Genomic DNA, 26,594 nt, shown 5'->3' with positions numbered 1-26,594 from the left:
GCCTTGTCAAGTTAACCTAATGCAGTGCATGTCTTTGTCCGACACGAACCCTTCAGTTCAAGGACACCTAGCAGCACCCCAATTTTATGAGCCCACTACTAGACGTACTTGACGTGCGAAGGTGCAACATCGGGAATGGCAAATTTCTTGATATTAATGAGGGATCTTTCTATCATTCTAACATGCATAGAAAACAAGAAGCATAACAATCACAAATAAAACATATACTGTGAAATGGTATGGCTCATGTGTATGTGATGCATGTGTGTAAATTATACATGGCCTGCGTGTCATGTTTGTCAGCCGGCAGGAGCCAAAGTGCTGTCATTATATTGTATAATGACCTGTGTGTCGACTTGTGACTCTATGTAAAATTCATTACTAGTTGTAATAGTTGGATAATAGAGATCAGGGGTGATCCGAACTGCGACCAAGCCAGCTTGAACCTAAGGGGTCGTGTGCTTAAGGGAAGGAACCTACGAGGTCGGATCCGAGGACACTGGTCGGATGTGATCCGAGCTGTATTCGGATTGTGGCCGAGTAGACTTATGGGCTTTAGGGTCCGTGCGAGGCCCAAGTATTGAGCCCGCGATGGACGCCTATATAAAGTGGGGTGCGGCACACTCATGCGGTTGATCGCTTCGGCACTGTCACTAGGGTTTGCATGTGTTGCGAATAGACACCTCCACTCACCGCCGGTTGTTTGATTGGACCTAGCAGTCCGCCGCACGACGTTCCTATTGCACGCGCAGATACCGTTAGAGGCGGTGCACTTGTTCCACTCCAGCGAAACTGTACGAGGGCGATCGGACGAGGAGGAGACGATCCACGCGGATGCGCTGCCCCAACTCTTCTTCCGCTGCACGGCACTACGCGTCTAGTGGTAACGAACTGTGATCCAGCTCCCGTAGCTTGTTCTTAGTTGTTCTGCGCTTAGGAAAATTTTAATTTGTAGTCGACGCGCCCTACAGTAGATCCCAACAAACTCGAGGGTTGGTTTTACTCGTAGCTTGTCCCATCCGGTGTGCCCTGAGAATGAGATATGTGCGGCTCCTATTGGGATTTGTCGGCGCATCGGGCGGTCTTGTTGGTCTTGTTTTGCCATTGTCGAAATGTCTTTTAACCAGGATTCCGAGACTGATCAGGTCTTTCCGGGAGAAGGAATATCCTTTATTGATCATAAGAGCTTGTGATGGGCTAAGTTGGGACACCCCTGCAGGGTATAAACTTTCAAAAGCCGTGCCTGCGGTTATGTGGCAGATGGGAATTTGTTAATATCCGGTTGTAGAGAACTTGAAACTTGACTTAATTAAAATGCATCAACCGCGTGTGTAGCCGTGATGGTCTCTTTTCGGCGGTGCCCGGGAAGTGAACACGGTTGGGTTATGTATGACCGTAAGTAGTTCAGGATCACTTCTTGATCACTTCTAGCTTCACGTCCACTGCGTAGTTTCTCCTCTTACTCTTGTACTCGTATGTTAGCCACCATATTTGCTTAGTGCTTGCTGCTACTCCACCTCACTACCTCATCCTACCCATAAGCTTAAATAGTCTTGATCTTGCGGGTTTTGAGATTGCTGAGTCCTCGTGACTCATAGATACTACCAAAACAGTTGCAGGTGCCGATGATGCCAGTGCAGGTGATGCTACCTAACTCAAGTGTGAGTTCGACGAGGACCTTGGTCGTTACTATGTTTCGTTTCCTGATGATCAGTAGTGGAGCCCAGTTGGGACGATTGGGGATCTAGCATTTGGGGTTATCTTCTTTTCATTTGGTTTGTCCGTAGATGGACTATGAGTGTACTGTGAATGATGTATGACTATTTGATCATTGTGTGACGTGGCGAGTGTAAGCCAACTCTATTTATCCCTTTCTTGTTCATTACATGGGATTGTGTGAAGATGACCCTTCTTGCGACAAAACCACAATGCGGCCATGCCTCTAAGTCATGCCTTGACATGTGGGAGATATAGCCGCATCGTGGGTGTTACAGAAGCCCTAAAGAGGCAGAGACGATCTACGTGCTCTTGAAGTCAGGACGACGGTGGCGGGGCCAATCTCACATGCCCCCATGTAAACCCTAGACCTCTCCTGTCTATATAATGGGAGGTCTAGGTCCTCATTGATCATCCAATCTTAGATCTAAACTCTCGGTAGACATCCCATACACTATTATAATCCTCTGCATGAGGTATCCCCTCACCATGAATAAAAAGAAGAAGCAGGATGTAGGGTATTACTCTTCGGAGGCCCAAACCTGGGTAAATTGTGTGTGCAGACTCCGTCCTGGTACTTTGATCTCGTCATGAACTCGACCGAGGGATTTAACGGTATTTTGCTCCGTTAGTTGGAGCGCCAGGCACGGGTGATGTTGATCATAGACCTAACCCGACACCGAGAATCAGAAAAGGCTGGCGAACTCCCGCCAGACCAATGCCATAGGTTCAGCTCTTTTGAGGTGGTCGCTAAGGGGTCAGGACAATTTCTTGACATCTCACCTTCATACCTTGTCGACCACATGTATGATGAGCAAGGGCAGACCTTGGGGGTCTACAATCGCCCTGACCACCTTGCATGGAGACACATCGTACGACCTCCGCAAAGCCGTAAGCCCACTCATAAGGCCTCCGTGAACATGATATTCACAACGACGGATTGATATGTCCATTTTGCATCATTCTTTTATGTTAATATTTATTGCATTATGGGTTGTTATTATACATTATGGTACAATACTTATGCCTTTTTCTCTCTTATTTTACAAGATTTACATGAAGAGGGAGAATGCCGGCAGCTGGAATTCTGGACCAGAAAGGAGCAAATCCGAGAGACCTATCCTGCACAACTCCAAAAGTCCTGAAAAGTTACGAAGAACTATTTTGGAATATATAAAAATTATGGGGTGAAGAAACTACCAGAGGGGGCCCACTAGGTGGCCACGGGCCTGGGGGGCGCGCCCTACCCCCTAGGGCGCGCCCCAGGGCTTGTGGGTCCCCTGGCAGGTCCTCGGTGCCCATCTTCTTCTATATGATAGGTTTTGACATGAAAAAAATCAAGAGGAAGCTTTCAAGATGAAGCGCCACCTTCTCGAGGCGGAACCTGGGCAGAAGCAATCTAGGGCTTCAGCGGAGCTATTCTGTCGGGGAAACTTCCCTCCCGGAGGGGGAAATCGAAGCCATCGTCATCACCAATGATCCACTCATTGAGGGAGGGTCAATTTCCATCAACATCTTCACCAGCACCATCTCCTCTCAAACCCTAGTTCATCTCTTGTATTCAATCTTTGTCTCAAAACCTTAGATTGGTACCTGCGGGTTGCTAGTAGTGTTGATTACTCCTTGTAGTTGATGCTAGTTGGTTTATTTGGTGGAGCATCATATGTTTAGATCCTTAATGATAATTAATACCCCTATGATCTTGAGCATGAGCATGCTTTGTGAGTAGTTACGTTTGTTCCTGAGGACATGGGCGAAGTCTTGTTATAAGTAATCATGTGAATTTGGTATTCGTTCGATATTTTTATGAGATCTATGTTATCTTTCCTCTAGTGGTGTTATGTGAATGTCGACTACATGACACTTCACCATGATTTGGGCCTAGGGGAAGGCATTGGGAAGTAATAAGTGGATGATGGGTTGCTAGATTGACAGAAGCTTAAACCCTAGTTTATGCGTTGCTTCGTAAGGGGCTGATTTGGATCCACATGTTTCATGCTATGGTTAGATTTATCTTAATTCTTCTTTCGTTGTTGCGGATGCTTGCAAGAGGGGTTAATCATAAGTGGGAGGCTTGTCCAAGTAAGGATAGTACCCAAGCACCGGCCCACACACATATCAAATTATCAAAGTAACGAATGAGAATCATATGTGCATGATGAAAACTAACTTAACAATAATCCCCAGGTGTCCTCGAGAGCGATTTGCTTTAAATAAGAGTTCATCCAGGCTTATCCTTTGCTACAAAAAGGATTGGGTCACCTTGCTGCACCTTTGTTACACTTGTTACTGAAGGAAATATGCCCTAGAGGCAATAATAAAGTTGTTATTTATATTTCCTTATATCATGATAAATGTTTATTATTCATGCTAGAATTGTATTAACCGGAAACTTAGTACATGTGTGACTACATAAACAAACAGAGTGTCCCTAGTATGCCTCTACTTGACTAGCTCGTTAATCAAAGATGGTTAAGTTTCCCGACCATAGACATGTGTTGTCATTTGATGAACGGGATCACATCATTAGAGAATGATGTGATGGACAAGACCCATCCGTTAGCTTAGCATTATGATCGTTTAGTTTTATTGCTATTTCTTTGTTCATGACTTATACATATTCCTATGACTATGAGATTATGCAACTCCCGAATACCGGAGGAACACCTTGTGTGCTATCAAACGTCACAACGTAACTGGGTGATTATAAAGATGCTCTACAGGTGTCTTCGAAGGTGTTTGTTGAGTTGGCATAGATCAAGATTAGGATTTGTCACTCCGTGTATCGGAGAGGTATCTCTGGGCCCTCTCGGTAATACACATGACTATAAGCCTTGCAAGCAATGTGACTAATGAGTTAGTTGCGAGACGATGCATTACAGAACGAGTAAAGAGACTTGCCGGTAACAAGATTGAACTAGGTATGATGATACCGACGATCGAATCTCGGACAAGTAACATACCGATGACAAAGGGAATAACGTATGTTGTTATGCAGTTTGACCGATAAAGATCTTAGTAGAATATGTAGGAGCCAATATGAGCATCTAGGTTCCGCTATTGGTTATTGACCGGAGATGTGTCTCGGTCATGTCTACATAGTTCTCGAACCTGTAGGGTCCGCACGCTTAACGTTCGATGACGATTTGTATTATGAGTCATGTGTTTTGGTGAGCAAAGTTTGTTTGAGTCCCAGATGAGATCACGGACATGACGAGGAGTCTCGAAATGGTCGAGAGGTAAGTATTGATATATTGGAAGGTTATATACGGACACCGTAATGGTTCCGATAAGGTTCGGGGATTGTTTTGGAGTACTGGGAGGGTACCGGAAACCCCCGGGAAAGTTAATGGGCCTATTGGGCCATAGTGGAGAGAGGGAGGCTGCCACAAGAGGTGGGGCGCGCCCCCCAAGCCCAAACCAAATTGGACTAGGGTTGGTGGCGCGGCCCCCCTTTCCTTCTCCCTCTCCCCTCTCTTCTCTTTCCGTTAGTTGGAAGGAGGGGCCGAATCCTACTTGGACTAGGAGTCCAAGTAGGACTCCCCCCTTGGCGCTCCCCCCTTGGGTCGGCCACCTCCTCCTCCCCTCTTTATATGCGGGGGTGGGGGGCACCCCAAACGCACACCAAGATTTCTCTTAGCCGTGCACGGTGCCCCCTCCATAGTTTACCACCTCAGTCATATTGTCGTAGTGCTTAGGCGAAACCCTGCGCGGATCACATCCCCAACACCGTCATCACGCCGTCGTGCTGACGAAACTCTCCCTCGTCCTTCTACTGGATCAAGAGCTCAAGGGACGTCATCATGCTGAACGTGTGTTGAACACGGAGGTGCCGTACGTTCGGTACTTGGATTAGTTGGATCGTGAAGACGTTCTACTACATCAACTGCGTTACATAACGCTTCCGCTTTCGGTCTAGGAGGGTACATGGACACACTCTCCCGTCTCGTTGCTATGCATCTCCTAGATAGATCTTGCGTGATCGTAGGAATTTTTTTGAATTACTACATTCCCCAACAGTGGCGTCCAAGTCAGGTCTATGCATAGATGATATATGCACGAGTAGAACACAATGAGTTGTGGGCGATAATAGTCATACTGCTTACCACCAACGTCTTACTTTGATTCAGCGGTATTGTTGGATGAAGCGGCCCGGACCGACATTACATGACCGCGTTCATGAGACTGGTTCTACGAACGTGCTTCACACACAGGTGGCTAGCGGGTGTCTGTTTCTCCAACTTTAGTTGAATCGAGTTTGACTATGGCCGGTCCTTGTTGAAGGTTAAAACAACACACTTGACAAAAAATCGTTGTGGTTTTGATGCGTAGGTAAGAACGGTTCTTGCTAGAGGCCCGTAGCAGCCACGTAAAACTTGCAACAACAAAGTAGAGGACGTCTAACTTGTTTTTGCAGTGCATGTTGTGATGTGATATTGTCAAGACGTGATGAGATATAAATTTTTGTATGAGATGATCATGTTTTGTAAAAGTTATCGACAACTGGCAGGAGCCTTATGGTTGTCGCTTTATTGTATGAAATGCAATCGCCATGTAATCTCTTTACTTTATCACTAAGAGGCAGCGATAGTCGTAGAAGCAATAGTTGGCGAGACGACAACGATGCTACGATGGAGATCAAGGTGTTAAGCCGGTGACGATGGAGATCATGACGGTGCTTTGGAGATGGAGATCAAAGGCACAAGATGATGATGGCCATATCATGTCACATATTTTGATTACATGTGATGTTTATCCTTTATGCATCTTATTTTGCTTAGTATGGCGGTAGCATTATAAGATGATCTCTCACTAAATTTCAAGGTATAAGTGTTCTCCCAGAGTATGCACCGTTGCTACACTTCATCGTGCCGAGACACCACGTGATGATCGGGTGTGGTAAGCTCTACGTTCACATACAACGGGTGCAAGCCAGTTTTGCATGTGCAGAATACTCGGGTTAAACTTGACGAGCCTAGCATATGCTAATATGGCCTCTGAACACTGAGACCGAAAGGTCGAACGTGAATCATATAGTAGATATGATCAACCTAGAGATGTTCACCATTGAAAACTACTCCATCTCACATAATGATTGGACATGGTTTAGTTGATATGGATCACGTGATCATTTAGATGACTAGAGAGATGTCTATCTAAGTGGGAGTTCTTAAGTAATATGATTAATTGAACTTTAACTTATCATGAAATTAGTACCTGATTGTTTTTGCATATCTATGTTGTTGTAGATCAATGGCCCGTGCTACCGTTCCCTTGATTTTTAATGCGTTCCTAGAGAAAGCTAAGTTGAAAGATGATGGTAGTAACTACACGGACTGGGTCCATAACTTGAGGATTATCCTCATTGCTGCACAGAAGAATTACGTCTTGGAAGCACCACTAGGTGCAAGACCCGCTGCAGGAGAAACTCCGGACGTTATGAATGTCTGGCAGAGCAAAGCTGATGACTACTCGATAGTTCAGTGTGCCATGCTTTACGGCTTAGAATCAGGACTTCAAAGACGTTTTGAACATCATGGAGCATATGAGATGTTCCAGGAGTTGAAGTTAGTATTTCAAGCAAATGCCCGAGTTCTACAACTGCAAAATGGAGGAGAATAGTTCTGTGAGTGAACACATACTCAGAATGTCTAGGTACCATAACCACTTGACTCAGCTGGGAGTTAATCTTCTTGATGATAGTGTCATTGACATAGTTCTTCAATCACAGCCACCAAGCTATAAAGGCTTCGTGATGAACTATAATATGCAAGGGATGGAAAAGACAATTCCCGAGCTCTTCGCGATGCTAAAGGTTGTGGAGGTAGAAATCAAGAAGGAGCATCAAGTGTTGATGGTGAATGTCGGTGTCAAAACCGGCGGATCTCGGGTAGGGGGTCCCGAACTGTGCGTCTAAGGCGGATGGTAACAGGAGGCAGGGGACACGATGTTTTACCCAGGTTCGGGCCCTCTTGATGGAGGTAAAACCCTACGTCCTTCTTGATTTATTCTTGATGATATGAGTATTACAAGAGTTGATCCACCACGAGATCGGAGAGGCTAAACCCTAAAAGCTAGCCTATGGTATGATTGTCTGTTATCCTACGGACTAAAACCCTTCGGTTTATATAGACACCAGAGGGGGCTAGGGTTACAGAAGGTCGGTTACAAAGGAGGAGATATACATATCCGTATCGCCTAGCTTGCCTTCCACGCCAAGTAGAGTCCCATACGGACACGAGACGAAGTATTCAATCTTGTATCTTCATAGTCCAACAGCCTGGCCAAAGGATATAATCTGGCTATCCGGATACCCCCTAATCCAGGACTCCCTGAGTAGCCCCCGAACCAGGCTTCAATGACGATGAGTCCGGCATGCAGTATTGTCTTCGGCATTGCAAGGCGGGTTCTTCTCCATATTTCAAACGTTTGTAAAGCTGTGTTCGGTCCCATAAATGTTTGGACCTCTTGGCTTCTGTGCCCAATAAGGGCTATCTCCCACGCATCGAATGAATACGAGGCGCCACGGCGTTTTTACATTTGCCCCCCTAGCCAGATAAATAAATTGTCTATTAAAAGGATGGGGATTCTCAGATCCGATCGATACCATCCTCCCCCAGTGAGAATCCATCAGAGTGCGCTTCGGAAAGAATCATTCCAGCATGGCCGACCTCCGCAGTTCCTCCTCCCGCCCCCATAGCCCTAAGCCCGGTGATTGGGAGAGGTGTTCAGTCCCACACAGTCGATTAATCGAACTGCAGACTAAGGGATTTCTCCCTCCAGCATACATGGTGCCCGTTCGAGCCGGGCTTGCCACCTACAATGGCGGGGAGCAAGCGGAGAGCTTTCCCGGTCCCTCTATGGGGGAGTGGGTCTGCCTTGTTCCTTATTTATTAAGGGGACTCAGATTTCCAATTCATCTGTTCCTCCGCGGGCTCCTGGAGTTCTACGGCCTCCAATTACACAATTTCACCCCTGCCTCCATTCTACACATCACCGGCTATGTTGCTCTCTGCGAGTTGTTCCTGGGCTGCGAGGCTCACTTCAAGCTGTGGAAAAGGCTATTTTGCCTCGTCCCTCGCACATAGAGGGGGTCACTTTATCAAGTGGGCGGAGCCGAAATATGGCGCATCGCCGGAACCGGATACCTATCCGGTACCCCGAAGAAGTCCTCCGAAGACTGGCCTTTGGAATGGTTTTATATGGAGGACGTTCCCCTTCCGGACCCTGTTCGGCGGGGTCTTCCTGTCGGGGAATGTAGCAGAAATTCAAAATTTTCTACGCATCACCAAGATCAATCTATGGAGTAATCTAGCAACGAGGGGAAGGAGAGTGCATCTACATACCCTTGTAGATCGCTATGCGGAAGCATTCAAGAGAATGGGGTTGATGGAGTCGTACTCATCGTGATCCAAATCACCGGAGATCCTAGTGCCGAACGGACGGCACCTCCATGTTCAACACACGTACAGCCCGGTGACGTCTCCCATGCCTTGATCTAGCAAGGAGAGAGGGAGAGGTTGAGGAAGACTCCATCCAGCAGCAACACAACGGCGTGGTGGTGGTGGAGGAGCGTGGCAATCCTGCAGGGCTTCGCCAAGCACCACGGGATATGAGGAGAAAGAGAGGGAGGGCTGCACCAACGAGAGAGATCTAATCGCGCGTTATGGGTAGCCCCTAGGCCTCACTATATACAGGGGAGAGGGAGGAGGGTGCCCCCCTCTAGGGTTCCCACCCCTAGGGGGCGGCATCCCTAGATGGGAAAGGGGAGGCGGCCAAGAGGGGAGGGGAGAGGGAGGCGCACCAGGATGGGCCCTAAGGCCCATACCCCCTTAGGGTTTGCCCCCTTTCCACCTCTTAGGCGCCTTGGGCCCTTGTGGGGGGGGGGGGGGGGGGGGCGCACCAGCCCACCTGGGGCTGGTCCCCTCCAACACTTAGCCCACGCAAGCCTCCGGGATTGGTAGCCCCACTTGGTGGACCCCCGAGACCCTCCCGGTGGTCCCGGTACATTACCGATAAACCCCGAAACCTTTCCGGTGACCAAAACAGGACTTCCCATATATAAATATTTACCTCCGGACCATTCCGGAACTCCTCGTGACGTCCGGGATCTCACCCGGGACTCCGAACAACATTCGGTAACCACATACAAAGTTCCTTTATAACCCTAGTGTCATCGAACCTTAAGTGTGTAGACCCTACGGGTTCGGGAGACATGCAGACATGACCGAGATGACTCTCCGGTCAATAACCAACAGCGGGATCTGGATACCCATGTTGGCTCCCACATGTTCCACGATGATCTCATCGGATGAACCACGATGTCAAGGACTTAATCAATCCCGTATACAATTCCCTTTGTCTAGCGGTACGATACTTGCCCGAGATTCGATCGTCGGTATCCCGATACCTTGTTCAATCTCGTTACCGGCAAGTCTCTTTACTCGTTTCGTAACACATCATCCCGTGATCAACTCCTTGATCACATTGTGCACATTATGATGATGTCCTACCGAGTGGGCCCAGAGATACCTCTCCGTCACACGGAGTGACAAATCCCAGTCTCGATTCGTGCCAACCCAACAGACACTTTCGGAGATACCCGTAGTGTACCTTTATGGCCACCCAGTTACGTTGTGACGTTTGGCACACCCAAAGCACTCCTACGGTATCCGGGAGTTGCACAATCTCATGGTCTAAGGAAATGATACTTGACATTAGAAAAGCTTTAGCATACGAACTACACGATCTTGTGCTATGCTTAGGATTGGGTCTTGTCCATCACATCATTCTCCTAATGATGTGATCCCGTTATCAACGACATCCAATGTCCATGGTCAGGAAACCGTAACCATCTATTGATCAACGAGCTAGTCAACTAGAGGCTTACTAGGGACATGGTGTTGTCTATGTATCCACACATGTATCTGAGTTTCCTACCAATACAATTCTAGCATGGATAATAAACGATAATCATGAACAAGGAAATATAATAATAACTAATTTATTATTGCCTCTAGGGCATATTTCCAATAGTCTCCCACTTGCACTAGAGTCAATAATCTAGTTCACATCGCCATGTGATTAACACTCACAGGTCACATCGCCATGTGACCAACATCCAAAGAGTTTACTAGAGTCAATAATCTAGTTCACATCACTATGTGATTAACACTCAATGAGTTCTGGGTTTGATCATCTTGCTTGTGAGAGAGGTTTTAGTCAACGGGTCTGAACCTTTCAGATCCGTGTGTGCTTTACAAATCTCTATGTCATCTCCTAGATGTAGCTACCACGTTCTATTTGGAGCTATTCCAAATAACTGTTCTACTTGGAGCTATTCTAAATTGTTGCTCCATTATACGTATCCGGCATCTCTACTCAGAGCTATCCGGATAGGTGTTAAAGCTTGCATCGGCGTAACCCTTTACGACGAACTCTTTTACCACCTCCATAATCGAGAAAATTCCTTAGTCCACTAGTTACTAAGGATAACTTTGACCGCTGTCCTGTGATCCATTCTTGGATCACTGTTGTACCCCTTGACTGACTCAAGGCAAGGCACACTTCAGGTGCGGTACACAGCATAGCATACTGTAGAGCCTACGTCTAAAGCATAGGGGACGACCTTCGTCCTTTCTCTCTATTCTGCCGTGGTCGGGCTCTAAGTCTTAACTTCATACCTTACAACTCAGGCAAGAACTCCTTCTTTGACTGATCCATCTTGAACACCTTCAAGATCATGTCAAGGTATGTGCTCATTTGAAAGTACCATCAAGTGTTTTGATCTATCCTTATAGATCTTGATGCTCAATGCTCAAGTAGCTTAATCCAGGCTTTCCATTGAAAAATACTTTCCAAATAATCCTATATGCTTTCCAGAAATTCTACATAATTTCTGATCAACAATATGTCAACAACATATACTCATCAGAAATTCTATAGTGCTCCCACTCACTTCTTTGGAAATACAAGTTTCTCATAAACTTTGTATAAACCCAAAATCTTTGATCATCATCAAAGCACACATTCCAACTCCGAGATGCTTACTCCAGTCCCTAGAAGGATTGCTGGAACTTTGCATACTTATTAGCATCTTTTAGGATTGACAAAACCTTCCGGTTGTATCACATACAACCTTTCCTCAAGAAAATCGTCGAGGAAACAATGTTTTGACATCCTATCTGCAAGATTTCATAAATAATGCAGTAATCGCTAATATAATTCCAACAGACTCTTAGCATCGCTACGAGTGAGAAAGTCTCATCATAGTCAACTCCTTGAACTTGTAGAAAAACATCTTAACGACAAGTTGAGCTTTCTTAATGGTGATACCTACCATCATTGTCCGTCTTCCTTTTAAATCCATCTGTACTCAACAGCCTCACGACCATCAAGTAGTTCTTCCAAAGTCTACACTTTGTTTTCATACATGGATCCTCTCTCGGATTTTATGGCCTTGAGCCATTTATCGGAATCCGGGCCCACCATCGCTTCTCCATAGCTCGTAGGTTTATTGTTGTCTAGCAACATAACTTCTAAGACAGGATTACGTACCACTCTGAAGTAGCACACATCCTTGTCATCCCACGAGGTTTGGTAGTGACTTGATCTGAAGTTTCATGATCACTATCATAAGCTTCCACTTCAATTGATGTAGGTGCCACAGGAACAACTTCCTGTGCCCTGCTACACACTAGTTGAAGAGACGGTTCAATAACCTCATCAAGTCTCCACCACCCTCCCACTCAATTCTTTCGAGAGAAACTTTTCGTCGAGAAAGGACCCGATTCTAGAAACAATCCCTTATTGCTTTCGGATCTGAGACAGGAGGTATACCCAACTGTTTTGGGTGTCCTATGAAGATGCATTTATCCGCTTTGGGTTCGAGCTTATCAGCCTGAAACTTTTTTCACATAAGCGTCGCAGCCCCAAACTTTTAAGAAATGACAGCTTAGGTTTCTCTAAACCATAGTTCATACGGTGTCATATCATCAGAATTACGTGGTGCCCTATTTAAAGTGAATGTGGTTGTCTGTAATGCCTAACCCATAAACTATCGTGGTAATTCAATAAGAGACATCATGGTATGCATCATATCCAATAGGGTGCAGTTATGATGTTCGAACACACCATCACACTATGGTGTTCCAGGCTGTATTAGTTGTGAAACAATTTCCACAATGTCTTAATTCTGTGTCAAACTCGTAATTCAGATATTCATCTCTATGATCATATCATAGATATTTTATCCTCTTGTCACGACGATCTTTCAACTTCACCCTGAAATTACTTGAACCTTTCAATAATTCAGACTCGTGATTTATCAAGTAAATGTACTCAACATCTACTCAAATCATCTGTGAAGTAAGAACATAACGATATCCACTACATGCCTCAGCACTCATTGGACCGCACACATCAAAATGTATTTCTTCCAACAAGTTGCTTTCTAGTTCCATTTTACTGAAACCGAGGATTTCGGTCATCTTGCCCATGTGGTATGATTTGCATGTCTCAAGTGATTCAAGATCAAGTGAGTCCAGACGGTCCATTTGCATGGAGTTTCTTCATGCATATACACCAATAGACATGGTTCGCATGTCTCAAACTTTTCAAAAATGAGTGAGTCCAAAGATCCATCAACATGGAGCCTCTTCATGCGTTTTATACCGATATGAATTAAGTGGCAGTGCCACAAGTAGGTGTTACTATCATTACTATCTTATATCTTTTGGCATGAACATGTGTATCACTACGATCGAGATTCAATAAACCATTCATTTTAGGTGTAAGACCATTGAAGGTATTATTCAAATAAACAGAGTAACCATTATTCTCCTTAAATGAATAACCGTATTGCGATAGACATAATCCAATCATGTCTATGCTCAACGCAAACACCAAATAACAATTATTTAGGTTTTAATACCAATCTCGATGGTAGAGGGAGCGTGCGATGCTTGATCATATCAACCTTGGAAACACTTCCAACACATATCGTCAGCTCACCTTCAGCTAGTCTCCGTTTATTCCGTAGCTTTTATTTCGAGTTACTAACACTTAGCAACCGAACCGGTATCTAATACCCAGGTGCTACTAGGAGAACTAGTAAAGTACACATCAACACAATGTATATCCAATATACTTCTCTCGACCTTGCCAGCCTTCTCATCTACCAAGTATCTAGGGTAATTCTGCTCCAGTGGTTGTTCCCCTTATTACAGAAGCACTTAGTCTCGGGTTTGGGTTCAACCTTGGGTTTCTTCACTAGAGCAGCAGCTGATTTGCCGTTTCATGAAGTATCCCTTCTTGCCCTTGCCCTTCTTGAAACTAGTGGTTTCACCAACCATCAACAATTGATGCTCCTTCTTGATTTCTACTTTCGCGGTGTCAAACATCGCGAGTATTTCAAGGATCATCATATCTATCCCTGATATATTATAGTTCATCACAAAGCTCTCGCAGCTTGGTGGTAATGACTTCGGAGAAACATCACTATCTCATCTGGAAGATCAACTCCCACTTGATTCAAGCGATTGTTGTACTCAGACAATCTGAGCACAAGTTCAACAATTGAGCTTTTCTCCCTTAGTTTGCAGGCTAAGAAAATCGTCGAAGGTCTTATACCTTTTGACGTGGGCACGAGCCTGAAATCCTAATTTCAGCCCTCAAAACATCTCATATGTTTCGCGACGTTTCAAAACCGTCTTCGGTGCCTCAACTCTAAACCGTTTAACTGAACTATCACGTAGTTATCAAAACGTGTATGTCAGATGTTCGCAACATCCACAGACGACGTTCGAGGTTCAGCACACTAAGCGGTGCATTAAGGACATAAGCCTTCTATGAAGCAATGAGGACAATCCTCAGTTTACGGACCTAGTCCGCATAATTGCTACTATCAACTTTCAACTAAATTTTCTCTAGGAACATATCTAAACAGTAGAACTGAAGCGCGAGCTACGACATAATTTGCAAAGATCTTTTGACTATGTTCAGGATAATTAAGTTCATCTTATGAACTCCCACTCGGATAGACATCCCTCTAGTCATCTAAGTGATTACATAATCCGAGTCAACTAGGCCGTGTCCGATCATCACGTGAGACGGACTAGTCAACATCGGTGAACATCTTCATGTTGATCGTACCTACCATACGACTCATGCTCGACCTTTCGGTCTTCTGTGTTCCGAGGCCATGTCTGTACACATGCTAGGCTCGTCAAGTCAACCTAAGTGTTTCGCGTGTGTAAATCTGTCTTACACCCGTTGTATGTGAATGTTAGAATCTAACACCCGATCATCACGTGGTGCTTCGAAACTACGAACTGTCACAACGGTGCACAGTTAGGGGGAACACTTTCTTGAAATTATTATGAGGGATCATCTTATTTACTACCGTCGTTCTAAGTAAACAAGATGCATAAACATGATAAACATCACATGCAATCAAATAGTGACATGATATGGCCAATATCATATTGCTCCTTTAGATCTCCATCTTCGGGGCTCCATGATCATCAACGTCACCGGCATGACACCATGATCTCCATCATCGTGTCTTCATGAAGTTGTCTCGCCAACTATTACTTCTACTTCTACAGCTAACGGTTAGCAATAAAGTAAAGTAATTACATGACGTTTATGTTGACACGTAGGTCATAAATAAATTAAGACAACTCCTATGGCTCCTGCCGGTTGTCATACTCATCGACATGCAAGTCGTGATTCCTATTACAAGAACATGATCAATCTCATACATCACATATATCATTCATCACATCCTTTTGGCCATATCACATCACATAGCATACCCTGCAAAAACAAGTTAGACGTCCTCTAATTGTTGTTTGCATGTTTTAGGTGGCTGCTATGGGTTTCTAGCAAGAACGTTTCTTACCTACGCAAAAACCACAACGTGATATGCCAATTGCTATTTACCCTTCATAAGGACCCTTTTCATCGAATCCGATCCGACTAAAGTGGGAGAGACAGACACCCGCCAGCCACCTAATGCAACTAGTGCATGTCAGTCGGTGGAACCGGTCTCACGTAAGCATACGTGTAAGGTTGGTCCGGGCCGCTTCATCCCACGATGCCGCCGAATCAAGATAAGACTAGTAACGGCAAGCATATTGAACAAAATCAACGCCCACAACTACTTTGTGTTCTACTCGTGCATAGAAACTACGCATAGACCTAGCTCATGATGCCACTGTCGGGGAACGTAGCAGAAATTCAAAATTTTCTACGCATCACCAAGATCAATCTATGGAGTAATCTAGCAACGAGGGGAAGGAGAGTGCATCTACATACCCTTGTAGATCGCTATGCGGAAGCGTTCAAGAGAACGGGATTGATGGAGTCGTACTCATCGTGATCCAAATCTCCGAAGATCCTAGTGCCGAACGGACGGCACCTCCATGTTCAACACACGTACAGCCCGGTGACGTCTCCCATGCCTTGATCCAGCAAGGAGAGAGGGAGAGGTTGAGGAAGACTCCATCCAGCAGCAACACAATGGCGTGGTGGTGGTGGAGGAGCGTGGCAATCCTGCAGGGCTTCGCCAAGCACCACGGGATATGAGGAGAAAGAGAGGGAGGGCTGCACCAACGAGAGAGATCTAATCGCGCGTTATGGGCAGCCCCTAGGCCTCACTATATATAGGGGAGAGGGAGGAGGGTGCGCCTCCTCTAGGGTTCCCACCCCTAGGGGGGGCGGCATCCCTAGATGGGAAAGGGGAGGCGGCCAAGAGGGGAGGGGAGAGGGAGGCGCACCAGGATGGGCCCTAAGGCCCATACCCCCTTAGGGTTTGCCCCCTTTCCACCTCTTAGGCGCCTTGGGCCCTTGTGGGGGGGCGCACCAGCCCACCTGGGGCTGGTCCCCTCCCACACTTAGCCCACGCAAGCCTCCGGGATTGGTAGCCCCACTTGGTGGACCCCCGGGACCCTCCCGGTGGTCCCGGTACATTACCGATAAACCCCGAAACCTTTCCAGTGACCAAAACAGGACTTCCCATATATAAATATTTACCTCCGGACCATTCCGGAACTCCTCGTGACGTCCGGGATCTCACCCGGGACTCCGAACAACATTCGGTAACCACATACAAAGTTCCTTTATAACCCTAGCGTCATCGAACCTTAAGTGTGTAGACCCTACGGGTTCGGGAGACATGCAGACATGACCGAGATGACTCTCCGGTCAATAACCAACAGCGGGATCTGGATACCCATGTTGGCTCCCACATGTTCCACGATGATCTCATCGGATGAACCACGATGTCAAGGACTTAATCAATCCCGTATACAATTCCCTTTGTCTAGCGGTACGATACTTGCCCGAGATTCGATCGTCGGTATCCCGATACCTTGTTCAATCTCGTTACCGGCAAGTCTCTTTACTCGTTTCGTAACACATCATCCCGTGATCAACTCCTTGATCACATTGTGCACATTATGATGATGTCCTACCGAGTGGGCCCAGAGATACCTCTCCGTCACACGGAGTGACAAATCCCAGTCTCGATTCGTGCCAACCCAACAGACACTTTCGGAGATACCCGTAGTGTACCTTTATGGCCACCCAGTTATGTTGTGACGTTTGGCACACCCAAAGCACTCCTACAGTATCCGGGAGTTGCACAATCTCATGGTCTAAGGAAATGATACTTGACATTAGAAAAGCTTTAGCATACGAACTACACGATCTTGTGCTATGCTTAGGATTGGGTCTTGTCCATCACATCATTCTCCTAATGATGTGATCCCGTTATCAACGACATCCAATGTCCATGGTCAGGAAATCGTAACCATCTATTGATCAACGAGCTAGTCAACTAGAGGCTTACTAGGGACATGGTGTTGTCTATGTATCCACACATGTATCTGAGTTTCCTACCAATACAATTCTAGCATGGATAATAAACGATAATCATGAACAAGCAAATATAATAATAACTAATTTATCATTGCCTCTAGGGCATATTTCCAACACTTCCTGAATTCATCAATGCTCCTCTGAAGAAACGCCGAAGTTGGCGCCCACGGAGCCCCCAGGAGGAAGAAAATGGAGAAGTCCTTTACCCGATGAACCGGATTAAAGCACTGGCTCAATCAGGATTGATAGTAATTGAAGTTATGTCGATTTGCATAATGCGGGGAGTGCAACCACTTCAATATCGTGGGCACCCCTTGTGGTGTTTTAACGGGGCGGATGATGCCACCCGCTGCGGGCATAAGGGTCCGGACAATGCTGCCGCTTTAGCAAAAATTCTGTCCGAATTGTTCAAGGGAGAGGAAGAGGAGTTCATCCGCATCAAGCCACGGGATGGATTCTCCATGTACAATCCTCCAAGCTGGGTAAGTTATATCTCCTAACGCCCATTCTTCCCGCATTCTTTGTCGTAAGTATTCACCTTGCCACTTTGCGGCAGGAACTGCGAAAAGCCATAAAGGAGGTCAGCAGACCCTCTCCACAACCAGAGGACCCTGACCGGGCCCTCGACTCCAGACTCGAAGAAGATCCGGTTATATTTGTGGAGCTGATAGACCGGCAGTTCTATCAGTTAAGCTGCAATGATGCCATGGTGGCCATTACAGCTGACTATCCCGGTCTGCTTCCTGCATCGCACGTAAGAAAAACCAAAAATCCCAACTCCAAAAACTAGGATCCCCTTTTAGACACTTCACCTACCATATACATATGGCATTTTTACAGGGAAGGCATTCGGGACGCCCTGCCGAACCTGCAGCAACTCGCCAACAAGAGGCATCGAGGCCGGGCAGGCCAAAAAGGAAGGCGTTCAGGACGGAGACGCCGGCGCAAAGGTATAATAGAAACCCCGCTCCATGGTTGTCGTCTTTCTCGAAATGTAATGACGCCCGTTGTCGGCGTTCTGGGAACGGGGGTCCCCAGACTTGCCTGCCTGCGGCCTGCAGCATGGCTCAAAAGGGGGCCCAGCACGGACCATCTTCACCAACACAAATCCAAGACCCTCGCGAGGGGCCAATCCTCGCGGGGCGGACGACGCGAAGCCTCCTCAGGCACGGCCTTGTCAGGCTGGCTCACGAGGAGGCGGAGAGATCAAGGCGGGGTACCTCACGAGGTGCCCATGACGCAAGCCATGACAACTCAGGGCGCCAGGCGGGTGCCAGCCCGTGCAACGTCCTCCTTTCCTCTTTGGTGCAAAGGGGGCAAGCACAGCCACGGAGTACCGAGGCATCAGGCAAAGGTTGCCATTTCGGTGCAACGAGACCAAGACCAGGAGGACTATGAGACGGAGGTCACCGTGGAGCCCAAGACGGTGTCATCACCAGAGCTTTGCGCAGGCGAAGACTACTTTTGTCAGGATAGCTGATACTTGCTGTCCCCCTTCAAATTAGCCCGCCATTGTTGGCTCCCTTCCCGCTCGATATTTGGGAAGAGGACCAGGGCCTCTATAAATAGGACCAGCCACCCACACAGCAAAGGAGGTCGGTCAGAGTAGAGAAAGAGAGAGAGAGAGAAAGGTGGCTGAACTCCTCCCAGCAGTTCATCACCTCAGCCAAGAACAGACCCTCGCGAGGCTGTTCTTCCTTGTATTGTTCATCATCATCAGCCCAAGAGGCAATCCACACACCACACACTGGAGTAGGGTATTACACCACAACGGTGGCCCGAACCAGTATAAACCCTGTGTCTCTTGTGTTGTTCTTTCCTTAGTTTAGATCTTAGCATGGCGGAGGGGTGCAGGTAGGTAGGAGGCGAAATCTCCGCGCGCACCCCAGTGTTCGAACCTCAAGGGTCTACCGGAACCCGAAACCTGACATTTGGCGCGCCAGGTAGGGGTGCGCCGGAATTCGTCTTCCACCGCCCTGTTCTCCTCCGACTGTCACGCCCATGTCTGACGCTCGTCGGGCCCGCGCCGAGCGCCGGGCCGCACTGGCTTCCCGCGTCGCCCAGACGGCCCCTGTCGGCGGGCATCCACGCCGTTCCCCGTCACCCGCCGTCAACGCCGCCACCGGCCCGGCGGGGGACGAGCGGCAAGCATTGTCCCAGCATCCGTCCGTGCGGCAAGACGGCCGCACCGCAACTCCCTCGCTCGCCCCAGCTGGATCTTCGTCCCGCGCGCTCCGCGCGCCCATGGAGGCTCGGGCTACACTCATCGCGGCAAACGAGCTCCTGCGCTACCGTCCCATCGACGACGTCTACGAAGAATGGCTCGACCGCGTCGCCGAGCTCGTCCGCGCTGCAGGGGGCTCTTCCGCACCATCCGTTCCGCTGCACCGCACCCCGCCCCGCATGGGCGAAGAGGCTCCGGCAGCACCCCGGCCGCCTCCTCCTCAAGAAGACGCCATGGCTCCAAGGCGCATGGCCCCTGGGCGGAACCCGCTCCATCAGGTGCCAGCGCAGCAAGAACAGAGCTGCCAAGAAGTCCCTCGCCCGCCAGAAGCTGCCCGGGCGCTCCCTGCTCCAGCACGTCGCGACCATCCCCCTGCTCCAGCGCATGGGGACATGCAAGACCAGGCTCTCCGTCACCTAAGGCCTCCCGTGGCCACAGCAGGCTGCCGCGCCTACACCATCGAACTATGCAGTGTCGCGTGGCCCGGCAAGTTCAAACCAGACCTGCCTCCTCGCTACGATGGCACGGCCGACCCTGCGGAGTTCCTCCAGCTCTACGAGCTGGGCATCGAAGCTGCCAACGGAGACGAGAAGGTCATCACGAACTGGTTTCCCATGGCGCTCAAGGACGGGGCCCGCACCTGGCTCCTGAACCTGGCTCCAGGCACAATCTCCTCCTGGGAAGAGATGCGCACCCGCTTCATCGCCAACTTCCAAGGTACTCGCGACCGGCCACCCGCGGTGAGCGACATGCGCCGCATCAAGCAACAACCCGGGGAGACCCTGCAGAAGTACATCCAGCACTTCAACAACGCACGCCTCAAGATCCCCAAGGTGACTGAGGAGGCCATCATCTCAGCTTTCTCCGACGGAGTGCGCGACGCCAAGATGAGGGAGGAGATGGCGATGCATGAAGACCTGTGCACTTCCTTGGAGCTGTTCAACTTGGCAACCAAGTGCGCCAGGGCTGAGGAGGGGCGTCTCTCCCTCCTCGAGCTGCCTGCCGTACACCCAGAAGAGAAGAAGCTCAAGGCCAAGGATGTGAAGCGCAAGGGGCTCGCGGCGGAACCAGACACCAAGTGGGGCAGAGATCAGCCAGAACCTCCCAAGGGCAGCCGGTACTGCGTGTACCATGACCTCCACACCCACAACACCAACGAATGCCAAGAACTCCGAGCCGTGCGTGAAGGAAGGATTGGCCGTCGCCCCGACCGCGGTGACCGGGGCTACGGTCAAGGAGGGGGAAGAAACGTAGGACGCTGGGAAGACCGTGGGCCGCGCCAAGGGTGGCGCGACCAACCTCGCGAGGATCGCTGGCAAGACCCGCCTCGCGAGAGAGGATGGAGGGATCAGCCTCGTGAGGGAGACTGGAGGGATCAGCCTCGCGAGGATCGCCCGCTAGGTAATGCAGGCCTCCCACCGTTGCCGCCGCAACCAAGGAGAAACGAGGACCGCCATTAGGACGAGGAGGCTGGGGGCTTCCAGGAGCCGCGCGCGATTGCCTGCAACTTGGGCGGAGCACAAGCCCCAGCCTCTCAGCGCATCTTCAAGCAGTTCGCCCGCAAAGTGAACGCAGTACTCCCCAGACTCGAAGCCACACGCCCTCTTAGGTGGTCGGCGTGCGCCATCACGTTCAACTCAGCAGATCAGCTCAAGTGTGCGGCAACAGCCAGAGTCCTCCCGATGCTTTGTTCCCCAATCATCAGCAACGTGGTGGTCACCAGGACCCTCACCGATGGCGGGGCAGGGCTCAACGTCCTGTCCGTGGAGACGTTCAACAACCTCCAAGTGCCCTGGAGCCAGCTTCAGCCAACCAAGCCCTTCTCCGGTATCACTGACGGCTCCACGGTCCCGATTGGGCAGGTCCGCCTCCCTGTCACCTTCGGGGCACGCGACAACTACTGCACCGAGCTCATCGACTTCGACGTCGCTCACATTCGCCTGCCATACAACGCCATCCTTGGGTACGCAGCGCTGGCCAAGTTCATGGCTGTAACTCACCACGGCTACAACGTCCTCAAGATGCCAGGAAGTGGCGGAGTCATCACGGTGCCCTGTGAAGAGAAGGACGCGGTGTGTTCCCTGGAATGAGCCTTTCAGGCCGCATCACTGGAAGACCCGGATCACGGAAGCAGGAGGCTTCCCGAGACCGCCCCCAAGAAGAAGAAGACATCGTCCGGCCCGGCCCCTCAGGAGGCAGGCCCCTCAGGGCCCGCGCCTGCCCAGGGGGAACCTCCCTCCATCGCCTAGGAAAGCGCTCTCGGCGTCCTCCCCAGGCAGGGCTCGGGGGCTCCCCCCTGGAGGGCCACCGACCTAGCTAGGGTCACGAGGGAGGCGCTTGGGCACCACATGGAGGCGTGTTTTGAAGCACGTTTCCCTCAAGAAGGAGCAAGGCAAGGAGATCCAGACCCACAGGAGTTCGTCAGCAAGGCCATTCAGGAGCTACAGGAGTCAAGGGTCATGAGAGGCGCCCGCCGCCTACCAGCAGTGGCCCCCCATCCAGGCGAGGGTGGTGGGCTGCGCGTCTGCATCGACATACCAGGGCTCAACCGAGTCGTCTCTCTGGAGCGCCTCTGGCCCTCGCGAGTGGGGCGCTGCGGAGGTCCACCCCACAGCTACGTTCGCGTGCCTTACGGCTTGCCAAACGCGGCTGACGCGTACCAGCGCCTCATGAGGGGCATCATGGAGGCACGAGAGGCCAGGCGTTCCGCAGCCCTGGCAGAGATGGAGATGGCCCGCGAGGAGCCGCCAGCGCCTCCGGAGTCTCCCGAGGCCCTTGGGCCTGGGGGCTCGTGAGGATCGGCTCCCGCAGCCCCTCGATCCTACTACACCAACACCCCTTCGTCCTCAACATCATCAGGTGACATCTTTCGAGTTTTACATCCAGCTGGGAGCGCCCCCAGGGCTGCATTATTCCCAGGCCGCGTGGGTCCGTCCCTACGGCATGTATCCCTTTATTCCATGTTGTTAGCTTACCTTGTTGGGGGCGCCCCTCAGGCTGCATGATCCCCAAGCCGCTCGGGGCAGGCCCAGTGGCATGTATCCCATTTGCGTTTATTTCCGATCATGCGTTAGACTCACCATGCTTGATTATTTGACGCCGGTCCATGGCACCCTCCATGCCGACCACTTGCACGTTAAAGGGGGGGGCACCTGAGCATCGCGACTCAGGGCTCTTACTGGCTCTCCAGCCCTCACCCTCTGGCCTTGTCCATGGCATCGCGACCTGGCATACCAGCGACGGCTGAGACCAGCTCGAGGGCCGGGACCCGAGGACGTAGAGTGCCGACATCTAACCAAATTTGCAGGGACACATCACAAGATAAGGCCCAGTGCCAGGCGCAACCCGCCTAGAGTTAGGGCCCCGTGAGTCCCGCGCTGGCTCACGGGTGCCCAGATACACCTCGCCAGGCCCTACCGTGCCAGCCACGTGTCAGGGCGGGGCTGTACAAGCCCCGGGGGCTCCTCCCGGAGGGGGGACCCCTCCCACATACCAGTGGAAGCACCATGCTCCGCGCTGGCTGAAGACACTGCCGAGGAGCGGCTATGCCCGTACACATACGGTAGCACTATGCTCCGCGCTGGTGATAAACAACTAAGGGTGGCCCCCGGGCCGCATCAACCTTAGGGAGCCCAGAGATTAGTGTCTAGCCTCATTGTAACGCCTCCCCTCGGGAGTGCCGCGCGAGGGGGCTAGGCATGGGGGCTGCGCCTAGGTCACACCCAGACGCACGCCGCCCGGCCAGGTCCCCGCGGGCTTGGTTCGTCGCGCGTCTCTCCCTGAGCGGAGCCAAGGTACGAAGGCCATTTGAGCGTCAAGGGGGACTCCTGAGCATCGCGACTCAGGAGCCTAACTGGTCACGTAGCCCCTCACTCCGTGGCCCCGTCCTGGTTTCCGGTCGGGACCATCGCTGGGTGAGGCACGCGCGCGGCCGGGCCCTGCAGACGTAGAACGGTGGATCCACCCGCATCACACCTCCCTACTTGCTGTTCGGCGCCAAGGGGGACTCCTGAGCATCGCGACTCAGGATCCTAACTTGTCATGTAGCCCCTCACTCCTTGGTCCCATCCTGGTTTCCGGTCGGGACTATTGCTGGGTGAGGTACGCGCGGGGCCGGGCTCTGCCGGCGTAGAACGTAAGCAAGTAGGAAGGAAAAGCGCTAATCTCAAGGAATTCAAAAGCAAATATTACAGTCCACACTGTTATTTCAATGCCAAACGCAAGTTTAAATGCCTCCCTGAGGCATGATATGCGTGCAGGAATTAAAAGCAGGACAGGAGCCACGAGGAGTCACTTGGCGGCGGGGGAGCAGCACGGAGCGGGTTCGCCTCACGGAGCAGCAAGGTCGGCAGCGCCTTGCTCCGGCTTGGTGCTGAAGGCCCGGAACTTCCCTAGCAGAACCTCCGCGCGACCCTTCACGGCCTCCGCAGCGGCAGCGGCACGCCCACCGCTCACTGGCTCCAGCAGGCTGTCGAGGTCGACACCCGGATCACGAAGGTAGATGTGGGTGAGGACCCGCGTCAGTGCTGCAGAAGACAGGACACGCGCCTCGGCCTCGGCCGTGGGGCCAAGGCCAAGGGCGACATCTTCAAGAGCGTGAACCAGGAAGGGAAGCAGCTTGGCGGGGCCGTCCTCGGCGCCAGCCAGCGGGCTCTCCAGGCCGCTGTCGTAAAGCATCCTCAGCGAGGAGCGAGCCTTCGCCTCCAACTCCGTGAAGGCCGCACGGTCCTCGGCAAGAACCAGGGCCTTGCCTTCCAGCTCGGCCTTCCTCGCCCCCAACTCCTGCTCCAGCGCGCCTAGGCGGTCGCGGCGCTTCCTGAGCTTGGCCTCCCGGCCCTCGACGGCTGCCTCGCGAGCCTTCACGCCTTCTTCCTGCTCTTGGCGAAGGCGGACCTCTTCCGTGAGCCGATCTCGCAGGCCTTGCAGCTCGCCCTCCAGCGCCTTGCAGCGACCGCGGACGTCGACCACCTCCCCCAAGGCTGCATCACGGGCAGCCTTCGCCTCCAGGACGGCCTGCTTCTCCTCGTCGCATGCCGTCGAGGCCTGGACTAGTGCCGCCCGAATCGAGGCCTCGGAGCGAACCCATCCAGAAGCCAGCTCCAAATGCCCGGCCACCAAGCGGGGGTCGGCGCCAAGAAGATCCTGCCGCAGTCGGTCCAGCTCAGCAACAGCACGATCCAGAATGGCAGAAGGAGTCGGAGGGACAGCGGCCGGTGGAGTAGGAGGAGAAGGCGGCAGCACAGCCGCAGCATCCTGAGGCGGAGTCTGCCGCGCCCCGACGGCTGTAGTGGCGGCGGCAGGCAAGAGCACCTCGGGAGCCACTTGGGCCGTGGGGGCTGAGCTCGCCCAGCCGGCTCAGCCAAACCTCGCGAGGACGACCGGGCAGGAGAAGCCTGTGCGTCGCGGTCACCTTCCTTCGTGGGTAGAAGCGCCGCCACGGATGGGACCTTGGGAGCCCCCTTCGGCTTCTTTGCTGCGGGCGCCAAGCTATCCAAAGATGCGGACGTCAAGCCTCAGAAGCAGAGCAAGAGATAAAGACAAGAATCGAATGCTTACGGGTCGTCGCTAGTGAGCTCAAGCGGCCTCCGGCCCAATTTGAAGCCTGAAAGTCGACTAGAAGGGTCGACCTCGGGAAGCTTGGAGGCAGAAGGTGCGTTTGCGGTTCGCCCCAGGGCCGGGGGAGACCCGCGGGAGATCAGCCCAGTCCTGTCCTTCTTCGGGATCGGGGGCGAGCTCCCGCCGTCCTGCTCGTCATCGTCTTCGTTGTCATCCTCGTCGTCATCGTTTGGAGAGAGGCGGAGAACGCGGGACCTATGCCGGGGGAGCCCTCGACTCTCCGTCAGTCGCCTCGGAGTGAGGCCCCTTTCCGCGCTCCCCTCCCTCTTCCTCTTTGCTGGAGTCGCCGGAGGGCACGTCCACCGGTTCCTCGGGAGCTTCCAGGGGCACTGGCCCATCCCCGTTGAAGACGGGCATGGACTTCACCACCTGCTCCCAGTCGTTGCGGAGGAACAAGGGCGTAGGAGCGCCCTCCAGCCTCGCCACATTACCCCCGACCAGAGATTGGAGAACCGCAGCCAGGTCTCCGGCGGCCAAGGCCGCGGGGTTCGGATGGGGCCTCCACATTGGAAGCGAGTACTGCCGAAGCGGAGCCAGCTGGTGCTCCAGGAACTCCCTCAACAGTGACGCGCCGGTCAGCTTCGCCGCCGCCATGTCGGCCGGCCTCAGATCCGCGTTCATCTTCTCCAACACCATCTTCGCGCGGGGATCCGTGAGCTCCGCTCGACCCCAGTCGCTGGAGCTCGTGGGCTGCTCCGTGGGCAGGATCGGCCGAGGGTGGATGCGCCCAGCATCCACCAAGATCCACTTGCTCCTGAAGCCCTCAATCCTCTTCCCAGAGTTCGAGATGGCAATGGCGCCACCGGACGCGACGAAGCTCGCGCACGCGGAAGCGGTCCCATGAGAGGTCCGGAGGTAGAAATAGTGGCGCAGCAAGGCCACTGAGGGCAGCACCCCAACATGTGCTTCGCAATAATAAGCAAAGATTGCCAGGAGAAGGACGGAGTTGGGATGGAGATGCAGAGCCTGTAGCTTGTAATGGCGGAGGACAGAGAAGAAGAACTCGGAGAAGGGAGGCACCAGGCCAGCAACAATGGCACTTACGAAGAGCAGATAGAAGGTGCTCCTTTGACCCTCAGGGGTGGCGGAGCCGTCCTTGAACACCTTCTCCCCGTCGATGCCCCACGCCGTCGCCATCCGGCGCAATCGGGCAAGG

Source organism: Triticum urartu, chromosome 4A (assembly GCF_056163025.1).
Source record: "Triticum urartu cultivar PI428250 chromosome 4A, HENAU_Tu73, whole genome shotgun sequence".
Taxonomy (NCBI): Eukaryota; Viridiplantae; Streptophyta; class Magnoliopsida; order Poales; family Poaceae; genus Triticum; species Triticum urartu.
This window is presented reverse-complemented; position numbering follows the sequence as displayed.